Raw genomic sequence first — 5,206 nt, 5'->3', positions numbered from 1 at the left:
ATCCATATCTTTACTTTTTTTTTTCTTTTTGCAAATATATATTGGAAGATAAATCTCCTCACTACCCAACCATGAGCAACCTCATGAGAAATAAAGGCAATATTGAAGGTGTCAAAAATTTCATATTACTTGGATTTATAATGAACAAATCACAAAACCTATTGCATTGGGCAGATCTGCGGCTAAGGACCTCTTCAAAATGTTAAAGCACAAGGGAGTTTAGGGCTGTTATACATAGGGTCGCTCTGAGCTGTAAGTGACTTGATGGCACATAACAACAACAACAACAAATGATAGAGTTGTAAAATATGCAAAGCAAATATTATCAAAACTGTACAAAGAAATAGACATAATTCTAGTTGTAAGAGACTTCAGTACACCACTCTTAAGAAAAGATAGATTATTCAATAAAGATGCTGAAGAATTCAACCACACACTAAACTAACTCAATCTTCTAGATATGTAGAGGTTAACACAACCAAAAAAAGTGCAGTATATCTTCTCTAGTGCACATGAAACATTTTTCAGAATAGATTACATTCTAGGCCACAAGGCAAGCATCGATGAATTAAAAAGCATTGAAATAATACAAAACGTCTTCCCAGATCACAATGCTACAAAGCTAGAAATTAAGAACAAGAGGATAAAGCTAAGAAAACCATACATTTGGAAGCTGAACAACACCTTGCTTGAACATAACTGGATCATAGAAGAAATAAAAAATGAAATTAAAAAGTTTCTTGAAACAAATAACAGTGAAAATACGACTAATCAAAACCTCTGGAAAACAAAGAATGTAGTAATTAGAAGTTAATTTATAGCAATAATCAAACAGATTGAAAGGCAAAAAAAATTATAATTGACTCTCTAACCCAAAATCTCCAACAAACTAATAAAGAACTGCAAGAAAACCCGACACGCTCTAATAAAACTGAAATTATAAAAATTAGAGCAGAAATAAATGAAATAGACATCAATAAAACAATTGAATCCATCAAGACAACCAAGAGTTTATTATTGGAAAAGCTCAATAAAATTGACAGAACACTAGCAAAAAAACAAAGGAAAAGAAAGGACTGACAAAAATAATCTGAGTAAGAGATGAAAGGGGCAATGTCATAATAGAACCAACTAAAATAAAAAGGTTAGCAATGGAATATTATGAAAAACTATACTCAAAAAATATGAAAGTCTGGAAGAAATGGACAAATACTTAGATACTAACAACCTACCTAAACTGACATAGATCAAAATTAAACATCTTAACAGATCCATTACAAAAGAAATTCAACAGGGAATGACATAATTTACAACAACAATAACAACAACAAACAATAGCCCTGCACTAGATGGTGGTAAAAGTGAATTTTATCAAACATTCAGAGAACTATCACCAATTCTACATAAACTATTTCAGGAAATAGAAAAAGATGGAATTCTTCCAGACTCATTCTATGAAGCAACATATCCTTGATACCAAAGTTAGGCTAAGACACAACCGAAACAGAAAACTACAGGCCAATATCTCTCATGAACATAGATGCAAAAATCCCGAATAAAATCCTCGCCTATAGAATCCAACATTACAGACACACACAAAAAATAGTAATTCACCATGACAAAGTGGGATTCTAACATGTATGCGAGGATGTATCAACATAAGAAAAAAAACCTCAGTGTACAAAGTAAAGAACAAGAACCACATGATCCTATCAATTGGTGCAGAAAAGGCCTTTTAAAAACTTCAATACCCTTTCCCGATTAAAACTCTCAACAAAATAGGAATAGAAAGGAATTTCCTCAACACAGTAAAAACCAAGAGCCAACACTGTTCTCAATGGAGAGAGATTAAAAGCATTCCCATTGAGAACAGGAACTAGGCAGGGATACCTATAATCACCTCTCCTATTCAATATTGTATTGGAAGTGTTAGTGATAGTAATAGGAAAAGGGAAGAAAATAAGAGGTGTCCAAATTGGCAAAAAAGGAAGTAAAATTATCTCTATATACATAACAACAACAACAACAACAAATGATATGATAAATGTTGTTGCTGTTTTTTCATGCTGTTAAGTCACCTGAGACTCATAGTGACCCTATATATACAACAGACCTAAACCCTGTTCTATCCTGTGCCAATCTTATTTTTTCTGACACACCTACCTCCGAGACCCCAGTCATTGAATCAATCTATCTCTTCAATGATCTTCCACTCCTGCTCTGTGCCACAACCCTCCAAAGCATGACATCCCTCTCCAAGAACTGCTTTCTCCTTGCAACACGTCTAAAGTATGTCAGATGAAGCATCAGAATCCTTGCCTCCAAGGAGCAGTCTGGTTTAACCCTCTGTAGCATGAATCTGTTTGTTCTCTTAGCAGTGTGTGGTATATAAAACCCTCTATCCAACACAAAAGCTCAAACGTACCAATTCTCCTTCTATCATACCTAATCACTGTTCACCTCTCTGATGCATAGCAAATACGGGGCCCACCTTAGTCTCCAGACTGACATTGTTGCTCTTCAATACTTTGGAGAGTTCTTTGACAAAAGACTTTCCCACTGCAATATGTCTTTTAATTTCCTGGCTGCAAGTGCCAAGAGTGTTTATTGTGGAGACAAGCAAACTAAAGCTGTTTATAATCTCAATCTATTTGCCATCCATCACAATGCTGCCAATTGTCCCAGTGTTGAGTATCTTTGTCTTTTTGATATTGAGATTCAATCCATATTGAAGGCTGTAGTCCTTGACCTTCTGCAGCAAGCGCTTCATGTTCTCCTTAGTTTCAGCATGCAGGGTGGTGTGATCTGCATAACACAGATTGTTGATGAGTCTTCTTCCAATCCTGATGCCACATTTCTCCTCATAGAGCCCAGCCTCCTGGATAATCTGTTTCGCACATAGATTAAAAAACTATGGAGATTAAACACAACCCTGGCATACACCCTTCCCAGTTCTAAACCACGCACTGTTCCCTTGCTGTAGATCCATCTTGCTTCTAAATCCCTTGCTTTTAGATCCATCTTGAAATACAATATTGTGAGTGACAGGATAATATCCATACACATACAAGGAAGTCCAGTCAATACCACTATCATTCAGATATGAGCATCAACAACCAGAGCCAAAAAAAGAGGAAATAGAATATTTCTACCAACTTTTGCAGCCAGAGATCAATCAAACATGCAATCAAGACACTTTAATAATAATGGGTGACTGGAATGAAAAAGTTTGGAACAGAGAAAAAGGATCAGTAGTTGGAAAACATGGTCTTGGTAACAGAAATAAAGGTGGCGATAGAATGATGGAATTCTGCAAAATCAATGATTGATCCATAGCAAATATGTCATGATAGCGTACTTAGAAAATCCTAAAGACTAAAGACTCAGCGAGAAAACCATTGGACATAGTCAACCAATTCAGCAAAGTGACAGGATACAAGATCAACATACACAAATCAGTTGGATTTGCCTACAGTGACAAAGAGAGTGCAGAAGTGTAGCTAAGAAAAACAATACACATTACAATAGCTAATCACAAGATTAAATATTTGGGGGCAAATCTAACTGGAAAGACAAAAAGCAATCAAAGAATATTACAAAACATTATTACATGAAACAAAAAGAGACCTGGAAAAATGGAAGAATATACCTTGTTCTTGGATTGTAAAACCCAATATTGTGAAAATGACAATTCTACCAAAAGCAGTCTATAATTTCAATGCAATCTCAATACAAATACCAATTCCATTCTTCAACGAGATGGAAAAGGCAATTTCCAATTTCATCTGGAATGGAAAGTGACCCTGAATAAGAAAAGCACTTCTTAAAAAAGGAATCAAGGTGGGAGGCATCTCACTCCCTGATCTCAAATCCTGATACGCAGTTATGGTGGTCAAACAGTAGGTTACTGGCACAGTGATAGACACATAGATGAGTGGAATAAAATTGAGATCCAAGAAATCAGCTCATCTACCTTTGCTCAACTGATTTTTGACAAGGACATGAAATCAGTTAAGTGGGGAAATGAAAGCCGTTTAACAAAAGGTGTTGGCAAAATTAGAAAACTATCTGTAGAAAACTCAAGCAAGATCCACAATTCACTCCATACACAAAAAAACAACTCAAAGTGGATCAAGGTCCTAGGAGTAAAACCAAGGATGATAAACTTAATCAGAGAAAACCTTAGAACTACACTAAAAGCCCTAATCCATAACATTAACACATTGCCGCACACTTAAAATTGATGACCATGTTTAGAAACACATTTGCCTACATTTGTGGCAACATGTTATAATAGTCACTCAAGCATCTTGAAAAGCATATAACCGTGAAAGAATAAAATAGATGAATTGGTTCTTCAAAGAATCAAATCCCTATGCACATCCAAAAACTTTTCCAACAGGATAAAAAAGAAAACCATAGAATGGGGGGAAAAAAGTTGGTAATGACAAGTCTGATAAGCAAATTCTCTAGAATTTATAGAATACTGCAGCACCTCAACAAGATAAAGATAAACAAACCAATCACAAAAATGGGCACAGGACATGAACAGACACTTCACCTAAGAAGACTTTCAGATGGCGAACAAACACATGAAGAAATGCTCAAAATACTTAGTTCTAAGAAAGATGCATATTAAAATAACTATGAGATATCATCTCACCCCTGTAACAATAGGGAAGTTCAACAGAGCAGCAAACAACAAATGCTTATGAGGTTGTGGAGAAATTGGAATGCTTATTCACCATGGGTGGGAGTGTAAAATGGTAAAACCAGTTTGGAAAGCAGAATCGTGCTTTCTCAAAAAGTTGGAAATTGAAATACCATATGACCTAGCAATTGCACTACTGGGAATATACTTTATTTTTATTTTTTTTTTAATTGAGGAGATCCTATATACTACTTTTTTAAATATGCTTTAAAGAGCCAGCAGATTTTTACACTGTATTACAACTTCTTTTTTTTTTGGTCCTTTTGTGTTTTTTTTATTAAATTTTATTAGTTTTAATGAACATTTACAGGGATTTTGGGTTTTCATTCCTTCATTGCTGCACCATTCTCTCTACCCTCCTCCCCAGTTTTTTTTTTCCCGCCATCCGAATGTCTGTTTTAATTGTCCAATTGCCACAGTGCTTGTTAAAGTCAGTTCTGATTAATCTCCTTTGTCAGTGTGTCCTTTGCCATTCCCTATCACTCCTCCCTGAGA

Source organism: Elephantulus edwardii, unplaced genomic scaffold, assembly GCF_000299155.1.
Source record: "Elephantulus edwardii isolate Elephantulus edwardi_28Jun2011 unplaced genomic scaffold, EleEdw1.0 scaffold00142, whole genome shotgun sequence".
Lineage (NCBI taxonomy): Eukaryota > Metazoa > Chordata > Mammalia > Macroscelidea > Macroscelididae > Elephantulus > Elephantulus edwardii.
This window is presented reverse-complemented; position numbering follows the sequence as displayed.